This window comes from Bubalus bubalis, chromosome 6, assembly GCF_019923935.1.
Source record: "Bubalus bubalis isolate 160015118507 breed Murrah chromosome 6, NDDB_SH_1, whole genome shotgun sequence".
Classification (NCBI taxonomy): domain Eukaryota; kingdom Metazoa; phylum Chordata; class Mammalia; order Artiodactyla; family Bovidae; genus Bubalus; species Bubalus bubalis.
Genome location: NC_059162.1, coordinates 21098575 through 21118619, shown reverse-complemented (window position 1 = coordinate 21118619; position 20045 = coordinate 21098575). Strand labels below are relative to the sequence as shown.

General features: G+C 46.0%; 2 non-coding genes across 2 annotated transcripts; both read right to left on the bottom strand.

The window, feature by feature from the left end:
* Nucleotides 1–2518: 2518 nt before the first annotated feature.
* TRNAV-CAC lies at nt 2519–2591 on the bottom strand. Its single transcript has one exon. It is a non-coding gene; the product is annotated as a tRNA-Val (tRNA).
* Nucleotides 2592–14391: 11800 nt separating this feature from the next.
* Nucleotides 14392–14464, bottom strand: TRNAV-AAC. The gene has a single exon. It is a non-coding gene; the product is annotated as a tRNA-Val (tRNA).
* Between the last annotated feature and the right edge of the window lie 5581 nt (nt 14465–20045).

Sequence of the window (20045 nt, the reverse complement as noted above, 5' to 3'; positions counted from 1 at the left end):
TCTTGAGAGTCCCTTGGACTGCAAGGAGATCCAACCAGCCCATTCTGAAGGAGATCAGCCCTGGGATTTCTTTGGAAGGAATGATGCTAAAGCTGAAACTCCAGTACTTTGGCCACCTCATGCAAAGAGTTGACTAATTGGAAAAGACTCTGATGCTAGGAGGGATTGGGGGCAAGAGGAGAAGGGGACGACAGAGGATGAGATGGCTGGATGGCATCACTGACTAGATGGACATGAGTCTGAGTGAACTCTGGGAGTTGGTGATGGACAGGGAGGCCTGGTGTGCTGCGATTCATGGGGTCGCAAAGAGTCGGACACGACTGGGTGACTGATCTGATCTGATCTGACAACTTAGAATAGTATGATACCAATATTTTACACATTTTTAGAAAATCTGAAAGTCAACATGAAGTAGGTTTTAGACCAAAATTATTAAAGTTGGGTAAAGCGTACCAGGAGTCATCTCTGAGAGTATGATAGGACATTTTCTATGCAATTATATATAAATTATTAGAATTATCTAGAGTGTTAAAAGTATTCAAAATTCATCCTTACTATCAATTTGAAATTTTTTCTTGTACGTAGCATGGAGAGCACTAATTTATCTAAGGCTGAATGTTTTTATATTCCTGAGTTACATTTCAGCAAATCAGAAAGTTCAAGGAGGAAAAAAACCCCAACCCTATGGGTTCTATTCACTGAGATAGAAAAGGTGGTTCACTACCCCACTTTGGAGAGAGGGAGAGTGGAATATGTGTGTTAAGCTGGATGCCTCTGTGCTTGAATTTGGAGTGGACCTGGGACTGGGTCAAGGCCAGAACAACACAAGACTAGGCATTATTATCCTGGGGCTTAGACCCACCTGACAGCACCCACTCAACAGTCCTGGAAAGCTCTTGAGGATACCCCCCCTCCCTTGGACGCGTTTCCCATCTGGTTCTCTATTCCACCAGCCACAGAGAAGGACTTTTCACCTCTGTGTCCTGACAGAACACTTTATGGTCCCTGCAGGACACAGGGAGGCAGGCAAGAGTGAAGGGGGCAGCTGCACTGACCCCATGGGTTTCCAGCAAAGTAGCGGGAAAATCCCATAGAGAGAGGAGCCTGACTGGCTACAGTTCATGGGGTTGAAAGGAGTAGGACATGACTGAGCAAGTGGGGGTGAGGACGAGGTGGTTCCACCAATCAGATGATCAAAACACCACTGACTGCCCACCAAAGCAACCTGCAAGAGGCCAGAGGGCTGCTGGTGCTGCGGAGGGTGGAGGATCAAAGCCTAGACATCCTACAAGCACAGGGCATGACAGGCCTGCCTGCACTTGGAAAACAGCTGAATAAAACACCATCTAGTTTATTCTCTTAAAAAGCCTCTCAGTAGGGGCATTGGTGGTTCAGTGGTAGAATTCTCACCTATCATGTGGGAGATCCAGTTTGATTCCTGGTGAATGCATTGTGGTCGTGTTTGTTTAGGGCTTCCCTGGTGGCTCAGATGGTAAAGAATCTGCCTGCAATTCAGGAGACCTGTGTTGGGAAGATCCCCTGGAGAAGGAAATGACAACTCACTCCAGTAGTCTTGCCTGGAGAATCCCATGGACAGAGGAGCATGGTGGGCTACAGTCCAAAGGGATCTCAAAAAGTCTGACACGACTGAGCGACTAACACACATACCCTCTCTACATCCAAAAGAGACCAGATTCCAGGTTCCTGAGGGGCAAGAGGGCCCTCTTCTGGACGGCCAAGCTGTTCCTGTCCTTGAAAGACAGGTTCCACAGAAGATAGCTTTGAGAGGGACTCCAAAGTAAAGGAATGATCCTGAGATGTCGGCATGTTATTATCAAGTGATGTTATAACTCTTAGATAAAGAAAGAATATGATGTTAACTGCCCACGTAGGTACAGAATATACCATCTTGCAAACTTTTGGTATCTTATAAAAGCTTTTGGTTTTGAATGAATTTTTGGAACTGAAGCCCCATATTTTCTTTGAATGGAAGCACTGTAAGTCAGTCCCTGGTTTTACCATGCCAAGAGAAAAGAGTGGAGGCCAGAGCTGGCCAGCACAGGCTGTTCACAGCATTTCAACTCCAACAGCCAGCCTGAGGTCCAGGACCCTGAGGCCCGGACTCAGCGGCATTTAGAAACTCTGTGCAGAAATGTTCTGCCCTGGACCTATAGGCAAAATACAGTTCTGATCTGGGCAGGAAGAGAGTGACTTGTGTGAGTGCAGATGCTGGAATAAAGAAAGTTTTCCGAGACCAAGAATCGAACTCTGGCCGCGGCAGTGAGCACGCCGAATCCTAGCCACTAGACCACCAAGGAGCTGTAGAAAAAAGGTTATTTATCTTCTTCAGGAGAAAGATGTAAGATGTGTAAGGTGTATCGTCAGAAATCAGGAAAGGAAAAACCTCAATGACCTACAGCTGAGTCCAGTTGAGTCCTTTGCCTCACCCCGTGCCTTGCCTTTGCCTTTGCCAATGTGAATGCAAATCTCCGCGGTGGGGTGGTAGGGGAGAGCAACCTGTTTCCGCCCGGTTTCGAACCAGGGACCTTTCGCGTGTGAGGCAAACGTGATAACCACTACACTACAGAAACTGGACCACCTCCAATACTTAACACTGTATTCATGAAATCCCTAATGCTGCCACCAGCATCTAGACCACCTAATTGTAACACTCAAACAGGAACCTTGAAGCCCCAAGCTTGCTTAGATGCGGAGACGCCAGTTCCCGAGGGCCCTGCCTTAGAATTCCTCATCTCCTCTCAAATGAGGACACTGGGGCCCCCACAGGTTGCATTCTGGGCCCTGCACCCAATGCAGAGGCCTCAGACCCTTAACTCGGCACCGGAGCTCAGGGGTTGCCCCAGCTGATTGCCAAGCTCCCGGAAGCCGCAGGAGGTGGGGAGGGTAGGTGTGTCCGAAGCCAGGCGACTCTGCGGCTCAGCGGTGTAGACGCTGCCCCTCCCGCGCCGCGGGCCCGCGCCGTGGTGGCCCTTTTCACAGCGCCGGCGGTCAGTACTCGGGGGTCAGTACTCGGGTCTCAGGAATGATTGACTGTCGGGTGCCGCGCTAGGCATTACTGACAAAATGGAGGCACGGCCCCAAGCCCCTCTCTTTGTCCTGCAGGCACGGACCCGGGATGAAGGAGTTAGGCCTTGTGATTCTGTCTTGTTTTTTCCTCTCCTCGGCTGAGTTGACTGAAAAGGAATATTAAGTTGCTTATTGTTCTTGAGAGGAGCATGAGAAGGCACAAAGCCTTCTGCAGCTGTGCTCAGAGAATAATTCATAAAGTTAATCATTGACGTTTGTTTAAGGACTTTTACAAAAGAGTGTTCCAGGATGAGCACATAAGCGGCAGCTTGAGGCCATGGGAAAAATTGCTATCTGAAGCTTATTTGTGAGGAAAATATTTATGGCAAAGGGGTTTACTGAATTTAGGGCTTAGAAATAATTAAAATAGTTAGAAGTTAAAGATTTAAGGAATGTTGTAATGTTAGCATATTTTACTATAGCTTATAGAGGTTAGGAATTTTAGAGATACTAATAGCTAGAAGCCTTTTTAAGAGATAGTGAGCTCAGGATGTTAGGGGCAAACAGGATTTAGAAAGATAAAAAATAAACTGAGGAATGTAGCATGAATTACAATGTAATCACAAGTTAACTATAGGACACATAAGAGGAAGTAGCTAATAGATGGTAAAGCTGATTCCCAGAGAATGGCTGAAGCAGGAACTCTGTTTGAAGGGCAACAATGATTTATGGAGATAGTAAATTTGGGTGAGGGGGAACTGAAAATGTCAAACCTCTGACCTAATGTTTTTGTAAAAGTATAAAAGAGGATATTAAACTTGAAATAAATAGGCAGTCCAAGAAAACTGAGAGGCTGCCTCATTTTCTCACCGACACGGTCCATCTCTTCAGGCTGAATCCCTGGCTGCTGAAGCTGGACTCAGGCAATCTACGCTTCCAATCCCCTGAGACCCACCCTCTCCCCTGTTCCTTTGTCCCTGACTCCTGTGCTCTTTCTCTGCATGCCAGCTCGCCGCTGCACTTTCTGGTGTTCTCCTGACAAAAGGGAGTCTCTTTGGTGGTCTCTAAAATGCCACCCCACCGTCTCTGGGTGGGCTCAAACGACCAACCTTTACGGTTAACAGACGAACGCTACGGAGAGAGAGGTATCGGGCTTTTCCTGGGGTCTTTGGAGTTGACACTTCTTCCTAGGATAAGACCCCTGCCCCCAGGGAAATGGTGCCACTTCCGTGCCCTCTACCGACCACAGATGCCAGAGCCTCCAGAGGTACCAGGAGCCAGGGCTCCAATCCTGTGGGCCTGAACGGAAATAGATCCAAGGACAGCTGAACACACGGTGGGCTCCCATGAGCCACTAGACCATGGCTCTCCCCACGTCCTCGCCTACACCCAACGAATCAGAGTTTGCCCACCCTGGCATAGGCCTCTGGGGCTGTGTTAGGTTTCCTGTGTCCACCAGGCGATTTCCACCAGAGTGGGCTTCCTTGGGGCTCAGACAGTAAGAATCTGCCTGCAATGCAGGACACCCAGGTTCATCCCTGGTTTGGGACTATCCCCTGAAGGAGGGCATGCAACCCACTCCAGTATTCCAGCTTGGAGAATCCCCATGGACAAGGAGCCTGGTGGGCTAAGTCCATGGGGTGGCAAAGAGTCGGACAGGACTTAGTGACTAAGCACAGAGGTCATGGGGATGGTCCTTCTGTGTCTGCACACCGGCAACAGAGTTGGGCACTCACTGCAATGCTCTAAGACTTGGATGAATACATTGTCTTTAGCCCTTCGTTCCATGAAGACCATTGAGAAGGGAAACACAGAAAAGTTTTCGAAGTGAATGGTTCTTTTTTAAAAGACTTTATCCCAGTTTTTGGAATCCACAGCATCCATTGGGGTGGGCAATGGAAAGGCCCCTGGAGCAGCGCAAGCTGGTTGGGGCTCCTGCACCCCAGCCTGGGTAGGCTGCATTCTGTGAGGTCCACCTGGGAGCGGGAAAGGGTGAAAACCAAGCTGGGAAGGCTGGTTTGGGAGGAAGGCATGGAGACCTCCCAGGAGGCTTGGGCAGGAATCCTTAGAACTGAACATTGCTCCGCTCCAGGTAGCAGAGTGGGGAAGGAGGGAAAGGGCTGGTGCAGGCAAGAATCAAGGAGGCCTAAGGAGAGGGGAGGAAGGAGAGAATAAAAGAATTTGTGCTTCTACCCTTCCCCACTTCCTCTCTTGCCTTCTCTCTTCTTCTTGGTCTTCTTCCCATCCCTACAACTGAGAAATCTTGATACACCCACTTCTGAGAAGGGAGACCCAACTATCTGTGAACAAATTCTGGGTTGTAAAAATAGTTCTGTCCTTATGTGGCCTTAAACAAATAAAGAAAATTTCTTGTGCCTCACTTCTTTCTGCTTTAAAATGGGAGGAATGTAAGCATTTGTTGTCAGATGTGCCTGGGTTTAGAAACTACTGGATGAATCATGTTATCAGCTGTGAAATCATAAATATTGTTGTCACTATTCTCAGAATCTTTTGACAAACTCTACCCTTATTTATTTCACCTTGAATTAACTTGATGCTTCTAGAAATTTCTGTAAACGGATTCAAGACAATGGCTCCCCTGATTGCTCTTGCAGTTTGCTCCGAGAGTGTTCTTGAAGTTTGCTCCAATATAGCTGGACCACTCTTCATTGCCAGTTCTCTGCTTGCTGATCAGGACCGATGTGCAGGCTGGAGGAAATGGGAAGAACACACATCTCCACCCATCCCAGTCTAACCTCACCTGATTCTGTCCTTGCCCCTTGTGAGAGCCCTGTTCTCCAGGTTTCCTGGCCATTCTGTGATCTCTCAACATACTTTCTATGGATTTCTTTTCTTCCTTTAGGAATCAGAGTCCATTTCAGGTCCTTGAACTCATAAACCTTGACTTTGTGTTGTTTGTTACCACTCAACAGCTTGATTTTCCAAAAAGAAGATTCATGTTCTCACCCTGGAGCTGTGAACTTCCTCCTCATAACAAGAGCCTCCCCTTTGCCTCCTTCCTCCTTGAGTCAACCTCTCTCCAGTCTCTGGAAATAAACATGTCTCAATGCAACACTAGGCATCTTTCTAACTCTTTTGACTGGCCAAAAACTGGTGCTATTTTTTCTGTTATGTGTATTGGCTTAGGGAAGAAACACTTTTATTTATTTATTTTTTTTGAAACACTTTTAGGATACAATGAAGACGTAAAGATTATTAGTCTGAGCCCTGATAGGATTTATACCTATTATACATGCAAATATTTAATGTAGTGGTATTTTGGGTACATAAGTACTGTCTGTACTGTAAGACAACTTGGATGTGCATCCTCTATGATTCAGCAAACAGTGCTCTTGTGTACCTTGATATTTGTACGCCTTTTTTAAAACTGCAATTTCTAGATTTGACATGTTAAGAAATGGAAGAGAAACTGACTTGACTGACCTGACCAAAGAGTCTGTGACTGCCTAAGTGTCAGAGCTGTGCCTCATGCCCTCCTCGATATGTGAGTCACCCCAGGTGAGTTTGGGTCTTCCCTAGTGGCTCAGCAGGTAAAGAATCTGCCTGCAATGCAAGAGACCCAGGTTAAATCCCTGGGTTGGGAAGATCCCCTGGAGAAGGGAATGGCCACCCATTCCAGTATTCTTGCCTGGAGAATCTCTTGGAATCTGGCATGCTCCAGTCCATGGGGTCACAAAGTCAGACAAGACTGAGCGAAGTTCTCTTCACTTCTAGGTGAGTATAGCTAGTTTGTCTGAATGTTTGATGTAAATGGTTATTTTTACTTACATTGTAAATCTAACAAATATACACTTGCTGTGAGAAAACCTTACCCCTCCCAAATCAGAAATGTATGAAGAAAAGGAGAGTTCTCCTGCCTCCATTGTCACTCCACTGCTGATACAGTTTACATGTTACAGATTAGAGGTGGTGGCAGCGGCTTTGGAGGGTAATTTGTACGATTGGAAAACTAAGGGATCCAGGAAATCCCGCCTCCTGCCCTGACAACCATCTGCCTTCTTGGAGCAATGAGAAAAGATGAAGCAAGGAAGAGGGAAATACTCTTATTTGCAGAAATTTTAGCTCAAGATGGGACATTCTGCTTAACCAGGGCAGAATATGTGGTTGATAATGGAGAGCTAGTGGGCTCTTCCCTGGCACAAAACCCAAAGTGGATTTTACCTCATTTTCTGAGGTGAGAGTGAACTGAGCCTATCAAAGGAGAGGAGCAGAAAGAAAGCAAAAGGGATGTGCACCAACGCGGGTACTGTGTTCAAGTCTTGGGAGTAGCAATGGGACATATGGAGGCTTAAGAAGCAGATGCCCTTTCCCTGGCAGCAGAGAGAAGGTAGATGCCAAAGAGGTTCCATGGTGTAATAGTGAGGACCCTGGATCCAGCGATCCGAGTTCAAATCTCGTGGAACCTTTCTGTTTAATTAGAAAAGTTGTCCCTGTGACTAAATGGTAACGTGGAAGGCCTGCGATGTCGATAATCAGCCGGGAATCTCGACAGCTTTAGGTTCGAGGGCTCCAGACCTGAATGAAAAGAACTGTGTTTTATTCAAGTTCCCTATTCTTCCGACTTTTTATTGGCCCTGTCCCAGTTTATTATGATTTTATTCAGAATTTCTTGCTCTTAAGTCTCCGTTGGACACGCAAAGCCACTCTGTCAAGATTCGACCTTCACTCCTGGAAATCTCCTCCTTTGGTCCCAAGCTCAGACCGAAAGGGTCGCAGATTTCGGCGTCTGAGGAGACCCAGGTCCCTCATCCAGGGCCGCCCTGCCAGGCTACTCCGGGGCCGAAGGGAGTCTGGAGCCGAGGGCTGGGTTCCCTTCGTTCTGCCGCGACTCTGCTCCACCGAGATGATTTGTCACGATGTAAGCGGATGGAAACATTTGTGTCCTCTGCTGCTCGGGAGAAAAGTACAGATGAGGCCCGTGATGGACATGAATAGCTAGTTAGTTCTCCTTTTGCGGTGCTAAGAAGCATCTCTCTGATCTTTATAATTTGGAATTTTCAGAGGTTACTAGGAAAGGTATGAGGCCGGCGAAAACATCCGAGGAAGGGCCAAGATCAGGAAAGAACAGAGGTTGAGCCAGAAGCAGAAAGGGACTGGAAGAGAGAGGAGCGGGCAGGTGCTGCGGCGGGGCGGTCGCTGGGTTGGGGTGACCACAGCGCCTCACTGCGAGCAGCTCCCACCCTTTACTGAGGTGTCCAGGGACCCGATTCACCCCAAATCGCAAAGCTGCTGGCCTGGCATTTGTTCTGACAAAGTTCCCTTTGCGGGTTCCGTGTGGAGTGGTGAGGTGGGTTATGTAGATCTGCAGGTGGCCGCTGCCTTGGAGATGACTGGCGGGCAGGGAACTACACAGACACTCCACTTTCAGCTTTGCAGGCCGGTCTGCAGCGTCCGGCTCCGGAAAATCCGAGCGTCAATATTTGCTTAGAGATAACGAGATATACAGCGAAACAGTCAGTGAAAGTGGTTATCCCTGGAAAAAAGGAACGTGGGAAGGGATCAGGAAACTACTGTTTGGGGGCGTGTGTAACATTGTATTACATACACGATATTTTCAAAAGTTCATTGCTTGTATTTTGGATTTAAATTTGTGTGTAGTCATATGTATCACTCTTTAAAAATTCTAGGTCTATTGTCCTGTGTAGGGGAGTGTTTTCCACTGTAAAACCATGATTTTTTTAAAGAAGTTCAGCATTCTGGAAGGAAGGAGTTGGACCATTATTGCTCGTTTGTTGAGCTGATCAGATGAGCTGATAAACTCACAGATCCTCCCAGCCCTGGAGATCACTGCAGGTCAAAGAGGACTACTTTACTCTTCTCTTGCCACCTGAGAAGCTCAGGGGCAGCAGATTCAAATTGCAGGGAGCTGGAGAGGCACAGGTGCACGGTGCAGTTGGATGCACGTGGCGACAAAGGTTCTCAGGCAGCCAGTGCCCTCCTGGCCGCTCTGGTTCTGAACCCCAGGGCAGTAACGTCCGGGCAAGAAGAGACCAGTAGGAGAAGGGCAGCATCTCTTTAAGTCCTGTACTTTCAGCATCCAACAGTGGTCTTGAAGACACACAGTGAAAGAGTGGGAATAGATTAGGGGAAAAGAAGAAATCCTCAATGATTTCCTCATCTAAACCACTCCTGAGGATGAAGTGAGTATAGGCAGGGACCAGGCCCTCCTGGCACCGGTGAAGGTGGGTGGAGTTCTCCTCAGCAGCTGGAGCCAAAGCAGACATCCTTGGCTATGTGGCCAGTGAGTAAGCAGGCCTTCTTCTTCCCCAGCTGGGTAGCACTTGAACTTGCAGCACTGGAATGTGTCCCCCTAGGCTTTTGATGGGTTCCAAAGATACAAGAGATAGGTTTCTTTTCTTTTTTTTTATAATTTTTTTTCTCCAGGTTTATTGAGATATAATTGACATAAAATACTGTGTGAGTTTAGGGTGTGCAGCACGTTGATTGGATACAGTTACATATGGCAAAATGATTCCCACCAGAGCATTAACTAGCTCCATCCCATCACATAATTCTCATTTCTTTTTTGTGATGACAATATTTATGATCCAGTCTCTTGCATCTTTCAAATACACATATAATGAAGTGCTTTGACAAAGTTTACACCCAGGTAACTGACATCTTAAGATGTGACAAGAATTCCTTGGCAGTCTAGTGGTTGGAACTTGGTGCTTTCACAGCTGTGGGCCAGGGTTTGTGGACCTAAGATCCCAGAGTCTGTGGGATCAGTCATGCATTCTCAGTCATATCCAACTCTGTGGGACTCCATGAACTGTAGCCCAACACGCTCCTCTCTTCATGGGATTTTCCAAGAAGAATACTGCAGTGGGTTGCTATTTTCTACTCCAGCAACAGATATGTTTCTTCTTAATGCACTTATTAAGGTCGGTAGTGGCTGGTGGCTAGATGGCACAGCATGCTTTGTTTGCTGATAAGGCAGGCAACCTTTTTCATTCACATTCCTCCTTTCTCCCTTCTGATCTCATTTGTTTGGCTGCACCCATTGGAGTCCATGGGCAAAAGACCTGGAAATGCTGGTTGTCAGGGTCAGCCTCAAGCACACAGATCAGGGGCGAAAGGTAGACAGGAAACCAGGAAGGGCAGAGAATATTTAGCCCAAGCGTAATGAGCCCAACAACTGGGGGGCCTCCTTTTAGTCCTGGTGCCACCACTTACTTTCCCTTTGACCTTGGGTCAACTCCAATACGCTAGGCCAATTTTGCAAGTGTCATATGAAAGAAATAATAAGTACTTCATGAAGCTGTTGTGTAGATTAAATGAGATAATCAAATAATACAGCTGGTAGAGCATGTGGCTAATATTAAGGATGTTCTGGTAGGAAACAATCGATACTGATTGCTGATACGTCAGTCTTTTGTAACATTTGAATACAGTTTTTAAACATTTCAATAAATTTTGTCTTTATGAATTTATTCATAATTTGTGAATGAATTCAAATTCACAATATAAATTTGTGAATTTATAAAAAGTTTTAAATGGAATTTATAAATCATATGCCCACAAAAGGAACTTGCTAATATCAGCTTTGTTCATAATGGTTTCCAAATTGAAAACCATTCAAATGTCCGTCATGAAGTGAATAGATATAATGGTGATATATTCACTCAAAGGAATACTACTCTTCAATAAAATGAAACAAATTCTTGATATATGGCAACAATATGGATTAAAATATCACCCTGAGTGATGAACAGAGTATATACTCTGTGTATCCACTTATGCAAATTGCTAGATGGGGCAATCTAATCCCTAGTGAAAAGAACTAGATCATAGAGTACCTAGGACAGGGAGAACCAGGGGGATTGTCAGCAAAGGGGCTCAAGAGGATATTTTGGAGTGCTGGAGATGTTCTTGAACAGGATAATGGTTCCATGTGTACGTTCAGTTGTCAAAAGTCATCAAACTTGAATGGATAGATTGTATTATTTTTAAATTAATTCTTAAGAAATTTGATTTTTAAAAATTACTTTGAGAAGAATCCTTCCAAATTTTAATAACTTAATTCAATTATAATCATTATTATTAGCATTAGAGGGTTCTTTTAGAAATGTATCTCTCTTAAGGTAAACAATTTGACTGAAGGTTCAACAGTTTCTTCATTTGTAACTTTTCATTAAATTTATTCACTATTAAATTGAAATACTTGAAAATAGGAATAGAACCTATAAGAGCTCAATCATATAAAAGCATATTTATATATATTCTTCTCTCTGTTGATATACCTAAATGACTCCAGCAGCATTTACCTACATTAACAGAAGTTACTTTTGAATTTAAGATGTTTCAAAATGTTACATATTTGTATTTTGTGCATTATTTGAAATTTGAAAAATAAACCTACATACTTTAGGGGCTTCCCAGGTGATACTAATGGTAAAGAACCCACCTGCCAATGCAAGAGACACAAGAGATGTGGGGTCTATCCCTGGTTCCGGAAGATTCCCTGGAGGAGGGCATAGCTACCCACTCCATATTCTGGCCTGGAATCCTCTCACGGTCAGAGGAGCCGGGCAGGCTACAGTCACTGGGGTCCAAAAGAGTCAGACAGGACTGAAATGACTTAGCATGAACCCATGCACCTTTTGCTACAACTTAGGATAATTTAAAAACAGATTTGAAGGAAAACATGCAAAGATGATAACAGTAGTCCCTTCCAGGAGGTGGGACTATGGATGACTGCTTATTTCCTTCTTTAGATATATTTAATATTTGTAATTAAAAAAATGAATGACCTGGAAGTGAAAGAACAGAAGAGCTATGGAAGAGGTATTAGAAAGGTGAGAGGAAAGGATAAAAGGGAGGAAAAATCTAGTTCTTGCAGAAGGTGTGTTTAAGTTGGGGATTCAAGGGGAGCAGCTCTTGGAATAAGAAAGGTGTTTGGGAGGCAAGTGGTTCATGAGAATATTGCAGACAATTTTATTCATGTTACGTGACTCCTCCTTGGTGTTTTGTGAAAGAAATATACAGTCTTAAATTTCTTGCCAAACATTTTTACCATTTGTGTTCCTCTTTGATGGGCACCATATCCTGTGGAGCCAGGCAGGCTTCCAGTTCAAAATGCTGGTTTCAGATTCCCAGTCACTGATTGAGTGACTAGACAAGTTACTTAACCTTCCATATCTGAGGTTTCTCATGTATGAAATGAGGATGATGATATGATAGAAGCCTGTTGAAAGGATAAAGTGAGAACACCCATGTAAAATTTGTAGACAGTGCCTCAGCACATGGCACTTTGCATGTCATCACTGAGTCTAAGGTGTTGCATTTTGGCACTGCACTGCATAAAGTCTGGGTGTGGCTTTAAGTTCCTGATGCCTTACAGTGGCAGTGGTAGCCTCCTGGGCTGGTGGGATCTGCCAGTTTACTAGTTCATCTGATCAGCTCATCAAAAGAACAGTAGTCCAATTCCTTGCCTCAAAAATCCCCCAATAAAAAAAATTAAGGTTTTTAGTTGAAAACCTTACACATGACACAAGACCCAGAATTTTAGATAAGATATATATTTATTTATGACTATGTAAAAATTTAAAGTTAAAATATAAGCAATGCTCCTTACTATATATATATGTTTGTATACACACACACACACACACACACACACACACATGTGAATGATACCAAGTTACATATACCCCAAAGAGTACTCCACTGGCCCCAGTCAGGTTCCCACTCGCACTCCTCCACCAACATAACCACTTTCACTGACTGCTTGGCTATTGATCTCCTTATCTCAAAATCAGTATTGATATTGGCACTCAGATTTTCCAGTTTCCCACCCAGATCCTGAAGACCAGCCTGCAAAGGGGACAGTGAATTTGTGTGTTTCCTTGCCCACTAGTCATCTCCAGGGTAGCCCATAGGTCTTGCATTCACCTGCAAACCTACACAGCCCATCAGCAAAGGAAACTGCCAGAACAAATGCAAGGCCAGCAGCTTTGCGACTGGGGGTGAACCGGACTCCTGGACACCTGAGTGAAGCATGGGAGCTGCGCCAGAGTCAGGCGCTGTGATGTCCCCAACCCAGTGCCGATGGCCCTCGCCGAGATACCAGCCTGCTCCTCTCCCTTGTAGTCCCTTTCTCCTTCTGGCTCCTTCTCTGTTCTCTCCTGCCCTTGGCCTTCCTAGGATCTATTCGCCCTCTTCACACCTTTCCTTTCCCGTCCTCAAAAGACAGCTAAAGCCTTACATTGAGTGGATCACAATAAACTGATCTCTTTCCAGCTGCAGCCACACGCAGGCCATCTACTAAACCGATGTGCAGAAGCGCAAATGGTCGGACGAAGGCAGAGCAAACCAGAAGCCATCAGCTTCTTTCTGGGGCCCCTCGGCTCAAGCTCGGGGCTTCTCTTGGGCGCTGACATCTGCGGCGGTGAGGACGCTCAGGAGACCTTCTGCCCTCGGAACCTCCCGGCTGCCCGACGGGAACGAACAGGCTGAGTGGACTCCATCTCTCAGGTTGTCCGAGGCTCCGAAGTGGAAACGCCTTTCTGCGAAACAGGTGGCTCCTCCCAGTTCCGTAAGTATACTTGCTTTCTGTGGGAGTGAGGATGAAACTCTCCTCCCGACCTTGTGGCACAATCAGGCAATCGGTTAGCGGGTTCGTCTGTTAACCGCAAAGCTCGTGGTTTGAGCCCACCCAGGGACGTGTCTCACTCTTAGAATGTTAATGATGTATGATTGTTTCTAGTCTATGCATCCTCTCCCATGCTCCACTACTACCCTACTCCTCTGTGTCTTGTACACACACACACACACACACACACACACACACACAAGGACATAGGTCCAGGTAGTCTGTGATCCTCAGAGAGGATCTCTGGAGGAAAGCAGGTTGACTGGGAATCCTAGAATGCATGAAAGAGTAGGCTCATCATCATCACCCTGTAAACACCTTTTACCAATGAAATTTCCTCCATTGCTTGTAGTACTCTCTATTTAACCTTTTTCATATACTTTTCCAATTAATTTGGTTCTATTCTTTTCCTCCTTTTTCCCTCCATTGTATCATAGAAAAAGCAAGAGAATTCCAGAAAGACATCTATTTCTGCTTCATTGACTCCACTAAAGCCTTTGACTGTGTGGATCACAAGAAAATATGGGAAATTCTTCAAGACATGGGAATAGCAGACCACCTTACCTGACTCCTGGAAAACCTGTATGCAGGTCAAGGAGAGATGAAACCAGTCAGTTCTAAAGGAAATCAACCCTGAATATTCTTTGGAAGGACTGATGGGGAAGCTGAAGCTCCAAGCCTCACTCCAGGCGGCAGACCTCTATTTTCTGTTTAAAATATGAAACTAAAAGTTTGAGGGAAAGTAGAGTTGTTTCCGCCCGGTTTCGAACCGGGGACCTTTCACGTGTTAAGCGAACGTGATAACCACTACACTACAGAAATCAGACGGCCACTTTTGTCTAGTGACATATCCAAGAATTGCATGTTTGAACACACCTGACCTTCAAATTTTTAAAGGAAGAGGACTCTGGAAAGACAAGCAGTCCCTCAAGTAAGGATCTGCAGTTCCTGAAAGGGGCTGATTTAGGGTTCCTCGCCTCTTCCGGGGCAAGGTCCCTGTGTGCCAGCTTTGCGCCCAGGCGCAGAGGTCGCCCACGCTCACTCCCCAAGTCTCAGAAGACTCAGAAGCAGGGTGGTGGTTGGGGGGGTGAGTAAGGGGCGTCTGAGCCCCAGGTGGCCCCACGTCGTCAAGGTGGACACAGCCCTTCCAGAGGCAGATCCAGTGCCTTAGAGTCACTTTTCATGGCGCCAGCGGGGACCAGGCTCGATGCTTCAAATCCCACTAGGGAAACAAAGGACCCGCCGTCCCCTCTGCCCTGCCTGACCCGTGCGCTCCTCTCTCGCAGGCCTTTCACAGCAGCGCTTCTCCAGCGCCGCCTGGCACCGGGGGTTCCTCAGATTCCTGCGTCTGTGGCTGATTCTAGTCCTCTAGTTTCAGCCAGACTTGCATCACGCTTTCACATTTAGCAGGAACCGCCGCAAAGACTGAGGCTCGGGTCGTTTGTTGAATTCCTTTGCCTACCAGGCCCAGCATAAAGCCGCAGAGGACTCAGGCGCGGTCCACGCAGATCCGATGTCTTCATTCCAAACTTGAGATTCTTCTTGAAGGACGGCTTTGTTTTACATTTTACAATGTCTGAAATGCCTCTCCTTTTCCTTTTATAATTTTGCAGTTCAACAGGTCGTGGAACGCGAATTTAACAGAGATACAGGCTTTTTTTTTTTTTTTTCTTTTTCAGGAAGCAGGTGTCTTGAAGGGTTTTCGTATTTACCTCACAGCAGGCAGAGTTTCTTTTCGCTGAAAGGTTTTAATGCAATGGTGTCTGTGTGTATGTCTGTCTCTGGTTTCCTTTAGCAGTAGAGCTTCTCAATTTGGGGAATGCATGTGCCTTTTTCTCCAGCAGTGGCTTTCCTCCTTTTCTCAGTGCGGCGTTGCCTTGGCGTCTGAGGTTCAGAGGCTCAGACCCCGAGGGAGGAGCGGGCCGCATGTGCACCGGCCCCCAGGCCGCAGGGCTCCTCCTGGTTCCGCGTGGACTCCGAGTGCTGTCGAGAGTGCGACCGCGCGACAGCACCCTCAATCACCCTGGAGGCCTGAGTTGCCAAAGAGGCGGACTTGAAAATAGCTTTAGATCAGGGCGTTTCTTGAGATTTCGCCTTGCTTTCCTCCTCTGCAGGTCCTAATTTAAACTCCCACGTCCAGACAGAGGAGCGGATTCGTTTTCTGTCGCGTCCGGCATGCTGACGTCCCACTGGGACGGGAAGAGGGTGAGGTGGTCCTCTCCCCTTCAGGGTGGACGCACAGTGGATGCCCGAGTGACCACAGACACACGGCTCCCTGCAGCAGAAATGGTAGGCCCAGGGCTTCAGAGCCGGCGGGTGGAGCGCGCCAAGAGGACGGATCCATCCCCTGCCCCCGAAGATGTGACAAAGCACAACGACAGCTGCCCAACCCCTGGATCAGAGGTTCAGCCTCATCCAAGAACTGGACAAGGGAGGCTTCGCAGGTCGTATGGGAAGACCTGGAATCCAGGTGTGGTGAGAGGTCCAGCTCTCTTTCTGAACCTGTTTCTTTGTGAAGCGGGGCCACTTGGTTCTCAGCCGGTGATGGGCAGGTCCATCTACTCCCTGATCTTGACCTGATTTCGGGGCCTCCCCGGATAGCGGCTAGACCACCGGCTGCTTTTCCTCCTGGATCAGCTCAATCTGCAGAGCCTGACCCTTTTCATCATTGTGTCTTTGGCTGGAAACCGCGGTGTAGAGTTGAATTCGTTCCCTTTTGTTCTCTGACTCAAATCAGATTGTCCCGCAGGTGTGCTGGGGTGAGGGAAAGCGAAGTGTCTTCACAAGGGATGAACTTCTTGGTTTTCAGAGAGATAATGGGTGTCACAGGTAGAGACGATGTAGGGCCCAGGTGAAAAGGTGAGGGGATATCAGGAGGTAAAAGTATCCTGCAGTCAGCTTTGTCCTGTGCCCTCTTGGATTCACTGACTGTGGCTTGTTCTACAAGGTGACTCAGAGCAGAGAAAGATGGGCTGGTTGTAGGCCCTATGGAGCTTTCCGGTGGTAAGGAACTGTTCCCCAATTTCTTCAGTTCAGTAGGGATCCAAGGATGGCAACACGCCAGGCTTCCCTGTCTATCAACAAACCCTGGAGTTTGTTCAAATGCATGGCATTGAGTCGGTGATGCCATCCAACCATCTCATCCTCAGCCACCCACTTCTCCTCTTGCCTTCAATCTTTCCCAGCATCAGGGACTTTTATACTGAGTCAGCTCTTCCCATCAGGTGTCCAAAATATTGGAGCTTCAACTTCAGCATCAGTCCTTCTGATGAATATTCAGGACTGATTTCCTTTAGGATGGACTGGTTGGATCTCCTTGCAGTCCAAGGGGCTCTCAAGAGGCTTCTCCAGCAGCAGTTTAAAAGCATCAATTCTTTGGTACTCAGTTTCCTTTATAGTCCAACTCTCACATCCATACATGACTACTGGAAGAACCATAGCTTTGATTAGATGGAATTGTGTTGGCACAGTAATATTTCTGCTTATTAATATGCTGTCTAGGTTGGTCATAGCTTTTCTTCCAAGGAGCAAGCGTCTTTTAATTTCATGGCTGTGGTCCCCATCTACAGTGATTTTGGAGCCCAAGAAAATAAAGTCTCTCACTGTTTCCATAGTTTCCCCATCTATTTGCCATATCGTGATGGGATCAGATGCCAGGATCTTAGTTTTTTGAATGTTGACTATTAAGCCAGCTTCTTCACTCTCCTCTTTCACTTTCATCAAGAGGCTCTTTACTTCCTCTTTGCTTTCTGCCATAAACGTGCTGTCATCTGCATATCTGAGGTTACTGATATTTCTTGCAGAAATATTGATTCCAGCTTGTGTTTCATCCATGCTGGCGTTTCACGTGATGTACGTTGCATACAAGTTAAATAAGCAAGGTGACAACATACAGTCTTGACATACTCCTTTCCTAATTTGGAACCAGTCCATTGTTTCATGTCTAACTGTTGCTTCTTGACCTGCATACAGGTTTCTCAGGAGGCAGGTAAGGTGGTCTGGTATTCCCATCTCTTGAAGAATTTTCCACAGTTTGTTGTGATCCACACAGTCAAAGTCTTTGGTATAGTCAATAAAGCAGAAGTAGATGTTTTTCTGGAACCCTCTTGCTTTTACTATGAACCAACGGATGTTGGTAATTTGATCTCTGGTTCCTCTGCCTTTTCTGAATCCAGCTTGCACATCTGGACGTTCTCAGTTTACGTACTCTGAAAGCCTCACAGTGAGAATTTTGACCATTACTTTGCTAACATGTGAGATGAGAGCATTGTGTAGTAGTTTGAACATTCTTTGGCATTGCCTTTCTTTGGGACTGGAATGAAAACCGACCTTTTTCAGTCCTGTGGCTGCTGCTGAGTTTTCCAAGTTTACGGGCATATTGAGTGCAGCATTTTAACAGCCAGGCCCCCCTGTCCATCAGAAGAGTTTTTTGAATGTTCTTCCCAATGGCCCATGAGTTATAAGTAGTCCAGTCTGTGTGGGGAGATCGCTTGCATACAATTGCTTTTCCTGTGTGATTGTTCCAGGATCTTTTTAAAATGTTCTTTCCTTGGCCTTAGGCACTTTCTTCATGAGGATACCCCTATCATTACTCTGCTGAGTACTTGAGGGAGACCCTTTCATATCCCAGCATTCTCTCTCTCTCCCACTCTCTCTCATCACGGGAACTTTCTTCATGTTTCTTTTTTTATTATTAGCTTTTATTTGAGTATAGCTGTTTTCCAGTGTGTTAATTATGAAGTTGTGTTAATAGCACAGTGAATCAGCTATACATATACATATATCCCCTCTTTTTTGGATTTCCTTCTCATTTAGGTAACTACAGAGCATCCAGTAATTCCCTGTGCCATACAATAGGTTCTCATTTGTTATTTATTATACAAGTTCAGATCAGTTCAGTCGCTCAGTTGTGCCCAACTCTTTGCGACCCCATGAACCGTAACACACCAGGCTTCCCTGTCTATCACCAACTCCCGGAGTCCACCCAAATCCATGTACATTAAGTCGGTGATGCCATCCAACCATCTCATCCTCTGTCGTCCCCTTCTCCTTCTGCCCTCAATCTTTCCCAGCATCAGGGTCTTTTCAAATGAGTCAGCTCTTTACATCAGGTGGCCAAAATATTGGAATTTCAGTTTCAACATCAGTCCTTCTAATGAACACCCAGGACTGATGATCCCCTTTAGGATGGACTGGTTGTACCTCCTTGCAATCCAGGGGACTCTCAAGAGTCTTCTCCAACACCACAGTTCAAAAGCATCAATTCTTCTGCACTCAGCTTTCTTTATAGTCCAAATCTCACATCCATACATGACCACTGGAAAAACCATAGCCTTGACTAGACGGACACATGTTGGCAAAGTAATATCTCTACTTTTTAATATGCTGTCTAGGTTGGTCATAACTTTCCTTCCAAGGAGTAAATGTCTTTTAATTTCATGGCTGCAGTCACCATCTGCAGTGATTTTGCAGCCCAGAAAAATAAAGTCTGCCATGGTTTCCACTGTTTCCCCATCTATTTGCCATGAAGTAATGGGACCGGATGCCCTGATCTTAGTTTTCTGAATGTTGAGCTTTAAGGCCACATTTTCACACGCCTCGTTCACTTTCATCAAGAGGCTCTTTAATCTTCTTCATTTACTGCCATAAGTGTGGTGTCATGAATAGCATCAATAGTGTATATAGGTAAATCCTAAATTCCCAATTCCCCCAACTCCCCTTTCAGCCTTGATATCCATACCTTTGCTCTACATCTGCTTTGCAAATAAGAATCACTGGACCTTTGTCCTGTGAACTCTAGCTGCCTTGTTCTCCACCAACACTACCTGAAATCCTCCTCTTCGTGCCCAGCGTGGGAACTCACCGAAAGCAGGAAGCTGGGCCCATGGCAAGACTCATTTTGTTTGTCACCTCTCGAGGCTTGCTATCCTTTGCTGCCTGATTTCCAGTGTCTTAGAAATCAGTATTTCATGGTTTTTGTCTTTTTGTTCCTTTGGGAGCGGGACAAAGAGGGAGAGTGAGCTTTAGGAAGGAGGGTTAATCTGATTTCTGTCACTGCACCTTTGCTAGAAACTGAAGGCATCTCTTTATGTTCTTAGTTTTCCCTAAATAGGTGTGCTAATTTATATTCCAATGTATTTTGCCAACTCAAGGAAAGAGTCTTTTTCTTCATGGCCTTGCCATCCCAAGAAATTGTCAATACACCTGTCTGTTACTCTAACAAAGGAATTTGTGCCCTACTGACTCAACTTAGCAGGAGGTACAATGAAAAGACAATGTGTACATTTCCAGAGACTGCACATATTTAGCAGCCAAACTTTCAAGCTGATTGGAAAGTACTCTAATAATTGTAACTGTTTTCATTGGTGACCAAGTCATTGAGTCCAGACAAGACCAGCCAGAA